The following is a 15,473-nucleotide window of genomic DNA, read 5'->3' as shown; positions in this document are numbered from 1 at the left end:
AAATTCTCGCCATCCCTAACCTACTCCTCATTAAAGTAATTCTAGAAATCTAGTAATATCTTGTCATCTTGCCATCTATTGTAAATAACTATTCGGTAAGTCGGTATATACTATAGCCGTGTTTAATTTACCTTATAAAAATAATGTTTAGTATATATAGTTTCAGTTAAGTAAAATAAGCTCAATTCAGTAATAAAGATTTCAGTTCCGTAACAAATTGGTATCTTTAAAGAAGAATTATAATAAAGCATTAATTTAAATAATTTCATTTCAACAGTAATTTTAATTCAATAAAAACAATTTAAGTTCATCAAAAATAAGATGAAGTGAATAGAGCTTAAAACACACACCGACAACGACATATGTTATCTTTTGGCGTTTTTTTTAGTCTATTAATTAAGGAAACAAATCTTATACAAAATTAATACGGAGTATTATTTTTTTTATTACATACTCCATAAATTACTAACACATAGCAATTAATCTATAGTAATATATAAAGTGAAAGGGGGTTTTGGGTGACAAATTTTACTTGCCCAAATCTCAACTTTTATTTATTTATTTATATATATTTTTTAAAAAAAAAACTACCATCCTTTTAAAAAAAATATAACTATTATCTTTAAGGAAAAAAAAAACTATCATCCTTTTTTTTAATTAGAATAAAGCCATGTTCTTTTGAGCTACTCTGCTCTGCCCTGCCCTGCCCTGCTCTGCTCTACTCTGCTGAAATCTGCTCTGCTTTACTCTGCTTAAAAATAATAATAAATAATAATAATTAATATTTAATAAAAATAATAATACTCATTACTAATATTTAATAATAATAACTAATATTTATAGATAATAATTAATATTTAATAATAATAATAATAATTAATATTTTATATTATTTACAACATTTTCTAATGTTATCAAAAGAGTAAAAAAATCTTTAAAAAAATCAAATAATAATAATAATAGTATATAATAATAATAATAAAATAATAATAATAATAATAATAATAATAATAATAATAATAATAATAATAATAATAATAAATAATTAATGATAATAATGCGATAATAATAATAGTAATACTAATAATAATATTAATAATATTAATAATAATGATAATAATAATAATAATATTAAAAAAAAAATAATAATAATAGAATAATGCGATAATAATAATAATAATAATAATAATAATAATAATAATAATAATAATAATGAAATTAGCTCTGCTCTGCTGAAATCTACTCTGCTCTGATCTACCCTACTCTGCCCAGAAGCTCAAAAGAACAGGGCCTAAGATAAATAATATATCAGAAGAAAAAAAAAAAGAATCAAGCCATATAGGTTTATTGCCATATTGCACACACAATGTGCGTGTGTCTCATAACTTGTATATTTAAGATAAAAAAAAAAAAAAAAAAAAAAAAAAAAAAAAAAAAAAAACATTCACGTATCTTTCAGCAAAAATATTGACAATTATAAACCAAAAACTATATTCTTAACATAATTTATAACATGTTTTACGATAAGAAAAAATATGGTTTAAGATTTTTCACCTACTTTTGTTTTATGTATTAGAAGCGACAATTAAGAAATGCAAATATTATATTAACATCTCATACTTTTATTATTTCTATGATTAAATAATTATCAATCACTAATCTATAACATACTATTTGTACTAAATGATATGTTTGGTGTGATTTTTTGCCGCAATTTTTTTCTTCATCATTTTTTTAAAAGATGAAATGAAATTATAACAATACTGTTTGATAAATCGAATCATGGACAGATTGTGTTTAATAAAAAAAAAATCTCAAAATATAATTTTAAAGTTTAAAGGAAATGATATGGTATGTAATCTGGATACTTAATAAAAAGAAAGTTGAATATTAAATAAATAAAAAAAGAAAAAATAGAAATAAATAATCCCACCTTTGCGTGGTCTGACAATAACAGTCCCACTTTTTGTTTATTACAATGCAATCCCACCTTGATATGTCATATTCTTTTAACACCACAAATTTGTCAAATTGGATTATAACACCACAAAATTTCAAACTTTTATTACAACACCACAAAAAAACCAAAAAATTGGATTTCACCACCATCTAACAGATTTTTGGATGGAATCCGTTAAAGGAACCCACGATGGACACGTGTCAATAAGACATTGAATTTAAAAAAAAATAAAAAGAAATAGAAAAGCCCCTAAATCCTAACCCAACCACTAGCCTACCACCGGCGGCCGTGACTCCACCGCCGGAGACCCCCCACTGCTGCCGAAACAATCACCGGCCATCACTCTCACCCACCACGGCTCCCCCACCACTGACAACCTAAAAAAAAAAAAACAACCTAAACCCTTACCCAGCCCCACCACCGGCAACCTTGCCAATGTCACCGGCAACCCATCCCATCCCATCCCCACCGTTGGCACCCACAACCACTGAAAACCCCACCTAACTGAACCTTGAAACACCTAGCCACTGAAAACCGGCCACCGTAAACCCTAACGGTTGGAATTCTGATGGCCAAAAACCACCTCTCCTTTACCTTTTCACCCTCAAAATGGCCAGAATCGACCATGGAAATCCAGAATGGTAAATTTCGATGGTCAATTTGGCTGTTTCAAGGGTAGGGCAAAAGGAGGTGGTTTTTCGCGGTGGTTTTACGCGGTGGTTTGAAGAAGTTGGGCTATTTTTGAGGAGGGGGAAGGGGTGAATGGGTAAAGCCGTTGGTGTAAGGGTGGTGGTCGCTCGGTTTCGCCGGTCAAGATGGGGGCAGTGGTGGTTTTCAGCTAGAGTTAGGTTGTCGACAGTTGGGTCGTGGTGGGGCTGGTGCTGGGTTAGGGTTTAGAATTTTTTTTTATTTTTCTTTTTTTTTTAAAAAAAAAACCAATCAATGCGTGACACGTGTACTCGGTGGGTCCCGCTAACGGATTCCATCCAAAACAGCCGTTAGATGTTGTTGAAATCCAAATATTAATTTTTTTTTTTTTTTTTTGTGGTATTATAATAAAAGTTTGAGATTTTGTGGTATTATAATCCAATTTTTGAGAAATTTGTAGTGTTATTTTCTAATTTTTCCTATTAAATATTTACCGATATAATTTTTTGCTTTCAAAAAGAATTTTCAAAATGTTATTATACATGTAAGTAATCATTTTAAAATCATACTTTAAAAAACATCATAATATAATAAGGAAAAAATCATATTATATATTGTTCAATTTTCTCTATCCCTTGGAAGGGTTTTTCGTTTTTCTCTTTGGTTTCTCCATTGGGAAGATTATCCTAGCTTCCATTGTTAGATTTTTTCTGTATTTGTGAAGGTTTCCTTCACTCTCTTCCCTTTCCTCTCCTTTCAATTTCATCTCTTTTTTTCTTGGTCTTAGTTGTGAATTTTTGTAGGAGTTTCCATTGTTGTTATTACTAGTGGTAAAGCCCAAAAACTTTTTATCTACTTTCAACAATTAGGTCCCATCTTTGAGATGGTGTTTTTTCTATTGTGTTTGATTCCTTTATTTGTTTATTTGGCAAGGATTGAAAATCTAAGGCTTCATAATCTCCATAAATATCTAGAAAATCGTATGAGTATTTTCACCCGAACGACTAAGCGTCAGTGAATTTCAAGTCGAATTAGTGCTAACTCACAGATTGTCGAAACATAACTTCAAATAAGATCTTATATTGTATATACTCGTATATAAGAAATAACAAGATCTTATTTGAAGTTATGCATCGACATATTAAAGTGTGTCAACTAATCACGAAAAAAGCATATTTAAAAAAAATTAAATAAGCATAACTAATATAGTAAATAATAAAAATGGTAAAGTTTCTTATTAAATTCTTGATCTTGTTGGTTTTAAGTTCAAGTCTTGAATTCTTGATAAGGCAAGGAATGATTCGTATAAAAATGACACACTTTTTGAAACACACGTAAAGATATACGAGTATTATATATTAGCCTAACAGTTTGAGATAACACACAAATAAACATTTCCGTTTCCTTCAATTCAATGAAAATGGCACACACGTCAAATAATTAGTGCAGTGTATTACTCTTATTGGCATTATATATTTATTTAATAGATTCACAAGCTCCTAAAAAAAATTCACAAGCACCTAAAAGCATTACACAAGCAAAACACACGCATCATATATATTTAATAGATCCTAAAAGCATTACACAAGCAAAACACACGCATCGGCATCATATATAATTTAATAGATCCACGAGCTCCCAAAGGCATTAGTTTTTATACATATAGTACTCAAACTATTTAACAATAACTAATACATTCGACCTTTATACACATAGTAATGTATTTATTTGACTTTATTTTTATATAATTAAATATTACTGAAAATTATAATAAAATTTATATTATGAAATTTATATTAATACATAATCTAACAACATAAGATATTTTATGACAATATATGTTTTCTAAGTAAAAAATTATAATCAAAGTTAAAAATACTCCCTCCACTTTTTTTTAAATGCATCACTTGGTGATGCGCGGAGTTTTAGGAGAGTAATATAATATGTATTAGGGGTGACAAAAACTGACCCGACCCGAAAACCCGACCCGAACCCGACCCGAAAACAGCGGGTTAGGGTTGAGAATTTCGACACGAAAACTTAAATGGGTTGACACGAACCCGACCCGAAATTAAATGGGTTAGGTTAAGGTTGAAAATTTCAACCCGAAAATGACCCACGTAACCCGAAATTATTTTCGGGTTAAAATCATGTCGGATCAACCCGAACCAGACCTTATAACCCGAAAAAATCTTTTTAAAAAAAATATATATATATGGCATTATTATGGCCCAACCAACTAACCAACCCCAACTGCCCATTGCCCAAGCCCAAAAGGAACTATAAAACACTAAAACCCTAAAATTTTCATCAGCTGATTAGCCGTTTTCATCATTTCATCTTTTTTCATTTTCTCTCTCCTCAAACCTCAATTCTTTCTCTCGTCACTCCTCTAATCCCCTTCTTCTGTCTTCTTCACTGAGTTCACTCCTCTTCTTCTGTCTTCTAATCTTCTTCTCTGAATTCTCTCTGAATTCTGTCTTCTTCTGTCTCAAAGGTAATTTCTTGTTAATTTGTTTTCGTTTCGTTTCGTTTTGTTTTTTTGTTTTGTTTTCGTTTATTTTCTGAAGTTCTTCTTTCGTTTTTTTCGATTTTTGCTTTCGATCTCCAGTTCTCCATCTTCAAAGCTTCCTCTCCTTCAAGTCGTCAAAACTCAAAACTCAAGGTAATTTTCTGTTCTTGCTGTCCTGGTTTCGTTTCTTTTTTTTGTTTTTTTTAAATACAGTTTTTTCGTTTTTTTAAATACAGTTTTTGATTTTTGATTTTTGCTTTCGAATTTTCGGTCTCTGTAAGAATTTTCGAATTTTTGCTTTCGAATTTTTGCTTTCGAATTTTCGAATATTCGTTTTTTTAATTTCCACTGTTGATTTGTTTTTTTTTTTTTACGGGAAAGGGTAGATTTGTAACTCTGTAAGACCATCTGTTGCTGATTTGTTGTTTGACGGGAAAGGGTATTTTGCATGTGAATTTTTTTTTGATTTTTAGTTCTGATTTATTTTGTTGTTCATATAATTCTGATTTATATTATTGTTCATGTAATTTTTAATTTATACTGTTGTTCTTGTTCATATAATTTCTGATTTTTAGGTTTAATTTATATTGTTCATATAATTTGAGTGCTTTTGTACATGTAATAATCTATTAATCTGTATGTTTGAGTCTTTTTGTATATGAAGATGCTGATGTTCATATCAGTTGTAGTGTATATGTAGATATACTGATCAAGTGGTTACATGTAATTATTACTTACTTGTGTGTAAGGCTGATTAGATGTGTAATTTAATGTATTAAACTTTTAATGCTCTTTTTGATAGTGGTCTTTAGCTTTTACTCATATTAGTGCCTTAGTGGTCTTGTAGAGTTATACACTTATACTTAATATAGTGTTAATTTAATTTTTATTTTAATCTACTTCATATAATAAGATATTCACACAGAAAGTTAGTACCTTGATTGCAACTCACGACATTTGAGTCGATCACATTCTTAGTTCTTAAGAAGGTACGATATTAATCAATAAGACTTCTGATCTTGTGAGCAATCTGAGCATGGAGTATGGATATTAGATATTCTTGCATTTAACTTCCTTTTTAATTTCAATCTCCATATCTTTCATGTCAGGTTGTATCTTTTTCTTTAGGTGTTTCTAATTATATCTTTTACTAATTACTACTAGATCAGGTTTTGTCTCTTGTTTTAAATGTTTTATTTTGTTATAATTTTTGGCAGAAATAATGGACACCCATGTTCACCAGCTTTCTTCCGGGGAAGAGGAGGAGATTGACTCTACAATAAAAGACAAAGGAAAGGGTAAAAACCAGAACACTTCTTCTGATAAACCTCGTGTGATTCTTACTGGTAAGAAACGTCCACGTCGTCTTTCTTCTGGTGTTTGGGTGCATTTTGAGTTTTTAGATGAGCCTGATGAAAATGGTAATCTGATTTGCAAATGTAAAAAGTGTGGTTTACGTTTTAATGGTGATAGTAAGAATGGAACTGGGAATCTTCATCGTCATTTGAAAAATTGTAAACAAAGGTCTTTTAGGGATGTTGGTCAGATGATATTAGAGAAAACATCCTCTGGTTTAGGAAATAGATTGCCTGATTTTGATGCTGGTTATTTCCGTGAATTATTGTCTATTGCTATTGTGGAGCATGATATGCCATTTCAGTTTGTAGAGTTCAAGGGTTTTAGGAGATGTTTTAATTATTTGCATCCTGATTTCAAACCTGTCACTCGAAACACTATCAAATCTGATGTGCTTAAGATGTATAAAAGAGAGAAAGAGAAATTAAAAGCGGTTTTGGGCTCAACTTGTAGTAGAATTGCATTGACTTCTGATTGTTGGACTTCTTTAACCACCGATGGTTATATATCATTAACAGCTCATTATGTTGACAAGTCTTGGTGTTTGCAAAAAAAGATCTTGAACTTTTCTTACATTGGTCCTCCCCATACAGGAATTCATTTATGTGATCATGTGTATGGTTTGTTAAAGGAATGGGGTATTCAGAAAAATATTTTTTCAATTACATTAGATAATGCTTCTTCAAATGATGTTTTTGCTGAAAATCTAAAAGGGGAACTTGAGTTGATTAATGGTGGGGAATTTTTTCATGTAAGGTGTTGTGCTCACATTCTTAATTTAATTGTTCAAGATGGTTTAAAAGAGATTGATGAGGCTGTGTATAAGATTAGAGAGAGTGCCAAGTATTGTAAGAGTTCACAAGGTAGGAAACAAAGGTTTTTAAGTTGTGTATCACATGTTGAAATTCAATCTACTAGAATTTTACAACAAGATGTTCCTACTAGATGGAATTCAACTTACATGATGCTTGATTGTGCTTTGTATTTTAAAAAAGCTTTAATTCATTTTCAAAAAGTTGATGCCAATTATGTGCATTGTCCTTCTGCGGAAGAATGGGGTAGAATTGAGAAAATATGCAAGTTTTTGAAAGTTTTCCATGATGTCACACTTGCCTTTTCCGGGACCAAATATCCAACTTCCAATCTCTACTTTCATAGAGTCTTGTAGGTTAGGTTGTTGTTACAAAATGAAATGAAAAGTTCAGATCTTTTTATGCAAAAAATGGCTTGTAAGATGTATGAGAAATTTGGAAAATATTGGTCAGAATTTAGTACATTTATGGCTGTTGCTGTGGTGTTGGATCCACGATATAAGTTGCAATGTGTCAATTGGGGTTACATGAGGATATATGGTCAGCATAGTATTGAATACGAGCTTGAGTTCTCTAAGGTTAAGGATGCTCTACGGAGGTTATACGAGGCTTATGAATCTACTCATTCTTCATCAAGCAAAGCTATTCCCACTACTAATGCTTCCAATGAAGCTTCTGATGATTTTATGATGGTAAACAAACTTTCTGATGCATTGACCTTTATTGCAAGTGAAACAAATGCCAAGTTTTAATGATTGAGTAGCAAATCCTTATATAACTCAGCAGCTTTTAGTTTGCATCTTTATTTTATAATCTGATTTTTATTTTCTGATTTTTTGTGTCATCTAATCTGATTTTTATAATCTGATTTTTATAATCTGATTTTAATTTTCTGATTTTTATAATCTGATTTTTATTTTCTGATATTTTGTGTCATCTAATCTGATTTTTATAATCTGATTTTTATTTTCTGATGTAATTTAAATCTTGGTATATAGGATTTTGATAGTTTCTCTCAAGAGCAATCAAGTGTGGCAATCAAATCTGAAATTGATATGTATTATGAGGAGCCACTTATCCCTCGAGGCACCAACCTTGATATTTTGTCTTATTGGAGAACTTGTTCGGTCCGTTATCCTATATTAGCTAAAATTGCTAAGGATGTTCTTGCTGTCCCCGTATCAACCGTGGCCTCCGAATCAGCTTTTAGTACTGGAAGTCGGGTGCTTGATTGTTATAGAAGTTCTTTAAAATCAGAAACGGTGGAAGCTATCATTTGCTTAAGGGATTGGGCCTTTGGGGAAGGTAATGAATGATTTTTTATACAAGTAATGAAGTAATACAATACTTCTAACTTTTATTTTTAGTACATGTCATACATTATTGATTGTAATTTGCTATTGTATTTCTTGTAGCAAATATGGATCCTCAAATGGAAATGCTATGTGGATCAGTTATGAAGCTTAAGGTGGAGGACAACAATGACAGTCATGACACACCACGTTCCTCGCCCGAACTTGAACAATTTGATGAGAATGCTTCTTCGAACATTGTTTGATCATTTCTGATTTTTTAAAAACATTTATTTCTTTTTAATTGTGGTTTGTAATTTGTTTAAGACTAATTTTGTTATGTAATAGTTAATTAGGTATTTAGACTTGTTAGACTTTATTTGGTTTTCTACTTTTCTTAAAATCTTTAAGTTTGGAAATCATGTTTGAAAACATTAGGTAAAAAAAAAAAAAACAGGTTCTTGGTACAAAATCAGGCTGAAAAAAAAACAGGTTCTTGGTACAAAATACATTCTGTTAATTGGTACAAAATCAGGCTGAAAAATCAGGTTATTAAAGTCAAAAAGAAAATTTAAAAAAAAAAATAAAAAAATCAGGTCAAATCAGGTCGTTTTCAGGTTGACCCGAACCTGAAAATATCAGGTTCAGGTTGGGGTTTTCAACCCGAAAACTTAAATGGATCAGGTCCAGGTTAGGATTTAGCTGACACGAAACCCGAAAACCCGAACATGAACCCGACCTGACCTGATCCGTTTGCCACTCCTAATATGTATGAGTGGGTGAATAATTTATTATAATAAAAGTAAGATGAGAACCATGAAAGATAAAGTATAAGAGAGTAGATATTTTTATTATTTAAATGGGGACCATGGAAGAGAGAAATGATAAAATAATTTGAGTGCGGTTTGAAGTAAGAGAGAGAAATGGTAAAATATAGTATAAAGTTACCAAAAATAGAAGTGATGCATTAATAAAAAAAAACAAAAAAAAAAAAAAAAAAAAAAAAACACCCATCAAAGGAAAGTAATGCATTTAAAAAAACGGAGGGAGTATAAATAGTGAAAAAAGGTCGAACGTCTCAGTTTTTCTGGGAAGAAGGAAGTACTTCGTACTTGTATTTATATGAGATAAAGGCTAAAGTTATTGGTTAGTTTTTGACTTTTAGGCGTGAGGCTAAGGGACGGGGCTCGAATCTCACCAACCTCTTTCTTGAAGGGATTTTCTTAAAATTCCCCCTCTTCTAGGGTGGGCCTTCTACCTTCTCATCATTAAAAAAAAAAAAAAAAAAAAAAAAAAAAAAGAAAAAAAAAGAAGAAAAAAAAATCTATATATATATATATATATATATATATATATATATATATATATTATATATATATATATATATATATATATATATATACTAGTTAAAGTCCCGTGCCACGCACGATTGTCTTAAATTTTATATCAAATTATATTTTTATGATGTATTAACAAAAAAATTATTTTTAACCAGATAACTTAAATTTGATCTATATCCAATACCAAAGACATCAAACTTATTAACCGTCGTTTTTTTTTTTTTTTTTTTTTTTTTTTTTTCTCTTCTCTTTCCTATATACTTCATACGTAGTATATGTTATCAAAATAATTTTTTTAATGAATGAATCCTATAGCCAAAAAATAAAGTTCAAGAAAAGAATGATAATATTACTATAATCATTGATAATAATATTATTCTAATTACCCTTTTTTAGGTAAATTCTAACTACCTTATATAATACTCGTTAATTGTTTACAGATTGAATAATATGATTACCAAAATGAGAAGACAATGATATAGGTTATAAATTGAGATTTTTAATTTGATACACTTTTGTAGGCCCTATTATAATATACTTCACATGTATAAGTGAATCAGTTGTAATTTAAAAATATTTTGTTTACTGTATTTTCCTTAATCAATTCACCACAACAAAAAAAAAAAAAAAAAAAAATTCCTTAATTACATAGGAGACATTGCATTTATTAAAAAAAACAAAAAAATTACAGTATCAAGTAACCTAAATGTACTATTCAAAAAAAAAAACCTAAATGTATTCGTAGTATGTATAATGTTAATCAATGATTTTCTAATTTGGTAAATATATGGTAAATATTCTTTTTTTGAAGAAATATATGAAAAATCTTTTATATAATCAAATCAATGAATATTTTTTGTAAAAAGAAATGGATATTTTTTTTAAAGTTAGAGGGAAAAAACAGCACCAGAAATTGACATGTGTCATTGCTGTTTGTTTTAGTATTATGTTATTGATTGATTTTTTAAATCTTTAACCATAAATTATCATTAATTTAAATTAATATAGTTGCTAAAATCTTATTAGATTCGGGTTATAAACGGTTAGGCCTTAATCGGTTTCGGGTTATAAACGGTTCGGTCTTAACCGGTTTCGGGTTATAAACGGTTCGGTCTTAAACAGTTTTAGTTATAAACGGTTCGGTCTTAACCGGTTCCGGGTTACAAACGGTTCGGTCTTAACGGTTTATTTTCGGGTTTTAACAGTTTTGGTTTACAGCGATTCGGGTTACTATCGGTTTCGGTCTTGAACAGTTTGGGTTGTTATCGGTTCGGGTCCTTATCTATTCGGGTTAAACGGTTTATTGTCGGGTTTTAACGGTTTCGGTTTACATCGTTTCGGGTCACTATCGGTTTCGGTTGTAATGTAATCGTCACATTAGCTCTAATTCAACGACCTAGAGTCATCGCATCCGGTCGCGTTGCATTAGGCCTAATGCAACCCTTAAGTAGCCTAATGCTGACACTTTTGTACACCCGTCGCATTAGCTAGTACATCTAACGCAACAACTACATATGCCCGTCGCATGAAATACACAACTAATGCAACGATAAAAATATCTAACGCGACACCTAGTTGCGCAATTTGTGGAGCCACCCTGTGAGCGAATGCAACACATTGTATATAATATGGGTTGTCTCCTTTAACACAATTGGGTTGTCTGACTTCCTTCCTGGTCGTGTTGTGTCGGTTGCTACTCAGCGAAAGCGGGACAAGTATGGGGCGTGTTGCAGGGCTATTGGCTATGGTTTTCTTCCTTTCTCCTTTTCTTCATTGGGAGAATTAGAGAAGAATGTTGTTGCGTTGCTGAAGTGGGTTCAGGCGTTCGCTAGGACTCCGGATATTGGTGCTCGTGCAGCTGCTCACATCTTCAATAGGATCGGGTTCGCTATAACTAGAGGGGTGGGGTCCAGATTGTATCTCGGCTCCCCACTAATTTCTTGTACTTTGATTGACTTTGTAGGTTTTTGTAATAATAATAATAATTTTCAAATCATAGAAAAAAATAAAGAATAAAAATTAAAAAAAAATTGATTTGAATTATAGAAAAAAGGTTAAAAATTGTCTAATACGAGTAGCTTTCAAATTATTTTCGGTTTAAACAACCCTAGAAGAGAAAAGAAAAGAGGGAGCAATGCTCATATATGTGCAATGTGCTTATCAATAAAAGTATAATACTCATATCAATCATAAATCATGATACAAGTAGTTGATAGGCCATATCCATTTAATTTTAATAAATAATTTTTGGTTAGAATTGTATCCTATACTCTTGGGGATAGAGATCGGGTGTACGATTTATAGTTTGTACATTAGTTGTAAAGTTACTATCAAATAATTAAAGTTAACCTAATGTTAATAAAAGTTATCTACATGTATTTTTTTTATTGATAAAGATGCTCTTTTAAAAAGTTAGTCCCTCCGTTTTTTTACAAGCTAGAGTTACTATTTTTGTTCGTTTTTTTATATAAGCTAGAGTTTTATTTTTGAAAAACTCTTACAATTTAATAATATATCTTTATCCATTAATGCTCCCAGTCTTTCTTACTTTATTATTTTTCACTCCTCCAATGGTTCCCACTCTCTCTCACACCACTTTACTTTTCAATAAAATAATAACCTTATCTACCCCACTATCATCTTATTTTATTAAACATCCTAAAAACTACGAGCAATCTCATCTCTAACTTATAAATAAAAAGAGGGAGTACTATATATATAATGTACGCTAATAATATTGTACGCTCGGTGTACACAGAAGGCGGTGAATTAATTTTCTCGAAGCCTTATCAAAAAGTTGTAGCAAGGAACTAAGGCAGGCTGTTCGGGCTTGCGGACGTGTTGCGGACCAAGCTGTAAATGCGGGCCAAAGGAAGGTATGGACTTATTTATGGTGCTGCGAGTAGATCATCATGCAATGTTGCTGGGCTTTGGAAGCTGCGAGGTGCTTTGAAATTGTTGGGCTAAGCTAGATGATCTAAAGCTTCTGGCCTTTTGGAGGTCAGTTAAAATTTATTGGTCAGCTACGGAGAATATGCTTGATCTTACTCTATTATGGGCTATTGCAGATTCCAGATTTTCATCACTCGTAGGTAGACTAGGTTAAGCTTCGTGTCATATATAGTCATAATTACAGTTTACAACAAATAAATTAAAAATAATGATGTTAATTCAACAATAATTTATCCAAAATTAATATTTGTAACAAAATAATTAACTTGAATTTTAATTTATACTAATACCAAATACGTAAAGGTTATTGATTGGATTTAAAGGTGTCCACCATGCGAGTCGTGCGAGCTGGGTTAGGGTTAGGTGGGTCGCGGGTTGGGGTTTCATGACACAAGGCACGACACACGTAGGGTAGGGTGGGCCGGGTCGTGGGTTGGGTCGGAGAAGTTGGACACACCAGGGTTAGGTTCGTGGGTTAGACGGGTCGTGGGTGGGTCGAGCTGGGTTCGTGGGTTAGACGGGTCGTGGGTGGGTCGAGCTGGGTTCGTGGGTTAGACGGGTCAAGGTGGGTTAGTGGGTTAGGGTGGGTCGAAGGGTGGGTTAGGTGGGTTAGGGTCGGGTGGGTTCGTGGGTTAGGGTGGGGTGGGGTGGGGTGGGTTCGTGGGTTGTGTGGTGTTTTAATTTTTACAAAATTAACAATTTGATGACTTGCTAAGTTGCTCTTAATTACGATGCCTACGTATCCTTATATTATAAAATAAGGAATAAAAGCCAACGTAGTTCTTATATTGTACTTCTTTTGGAATTTGGGGGGAGGGGGGGCTTGGACCTATCTTTAGAAAACTAAAATTTAATTTTGCAATTAAATTGTAATTTTCGAAAAATAAATTGCCTACGTATTCCGAAAGAATCAAAGCCCACGTAGTTCTTATATTGTACTTCTTTTGGAATTTGGGGGGAGGGGGGGCTTGGACCTATCTTTAGAAAACTAAAATTTAATTTTGCAATTAAATTGTAATTTTCGAAAAATAAGTTGCCTACGTATCCCGAAAGAATCAAAGCCCACGTAGTTCTTATATTGTATTTCTTTTGGAATTTGGGGGGAGGGGGGGCTTGGACCTATCTTTAGAAAACTAAAATTTAATTTTGCAATTAAATTGTAATTTTCGAAAAATAAGTTGTCTACGTATCTCGAAAGAATCAAAGCCCACGTGGTTCTTAGCGTACCTGATTTAGACTTTTCTAGCCACCCATGTTTGTTGCATCATCATCCCCGGAAGCTGCATCATCCGTTGACGACTCCAATATCATCTCAGGATCATCTTCATCGTCTTCGTCTTCCTTTAAACCTTGAATTCTTCTTTCAGCTTGATCCCAATCTTTCTTACAAACACAAATTTGAATGCTTTCTGGAGTTAAGCAAGATCTTTTTTCATCTAACACTCTTCTATCTGCACTAAAAGCAGACTTGGAAGCAACGGATGAAGCGGGAACTGCAAGTACATCTTTTGCAATTCTCGCCAATATAGGAAAACTTTTTTAATGTTCTTGCCACCATTTTATAATTTGAAAGTTGGTGTTGGTCTCATGTTGATATGACAAATAATCATTAATAGTAAGTGTTGAAGAAGATGATGATGAGAATGATGTAGATGCTTTGTGTTTTTTTTTTTTATAACTTTATCAAGAAAACCAAATCTAGAATCAGAAGTGCTAGTAGTAGTTGGTGTTGCCAAATCAAAATCATATATAGATGCATAATGATCATAAAGGTCTCCTAAAACAGATTTGCATTTGTTAATATATTCACTAACATCATAATCGATACTTAAACTTGTATAATAAAATTCTAAAAGATTTTCCAAACCTTCAGCTTTGACACCGGGGTCAAGAATAGCAGCAATTCCATAAATGATTGGAAATTCACTAAAATAAGTATGCCACTTACGTTTCATGCTATCAAGAACAGGACGAAGTCCATCAATCATCATATGCTCTTCGATGGTGTGAACAACTTTAACACACTCAATTATGACTAAGTGAATGTTAGGCTCATAAATATAAGAGAAAGTATGAGTTGCATTATCAAAAGCATTTAAAACATCACGAACAAAAGAAGCATTAGTCCAATGACTTTTGGTTATTAACTCAGTAGGATCAACACGAGTCTCATTGTAAAGTTGGGTTAAAATGTCACGATACTTTATAGCATCACTCAACAACTTGAAAGTAGAATCCAACGGGTAGGGGTATCAATAGACCATTGTCTTTTCTTAAGACCTCTCTCTTTACACATAGCTATGTACTTTCTTCTAACTAACTGAGTAATCCTAATCCATTTTACAACTGTTCTAATTGGGTTTAGCAATGGTTGCAACTCATCGAGACCCTCTTGAACATACAAATTCAAAATATGAGCACAACATCTAACATGCAAGAGACTACCACCCAACAACAAATGCAACTCGGAGTCATTTTTCAAATAGTCAATACACTTTGTGTTTGCAGTTGCATTATCAAGAGACAAAGAAAAAACTTTATTATTCAAGTGAAATTCTTTTAAACAATCCAAAATACGAACTTTGATGTTAAAACCGGTAT

The sequence above is a fragment of the Chenopodium quinoa genome, unplaced genomic scaffold (assembly GCF_001683475.1).
Source record: "Chenopodium quinoa cultivar QQ74 unplaced genomic scaffold, ASM168347v1, whole genome shotgun sequence".
Lineage (NCBI taxonomy): Eukaryota > Viridiplantae > Streptophyta > Magnoliopsida > Caryophyllales > Amaranthaceae > Chenopodium > Chenopodium quinoa.
This window is presented reverse-complemented; position numbering follows the sequence as displayed.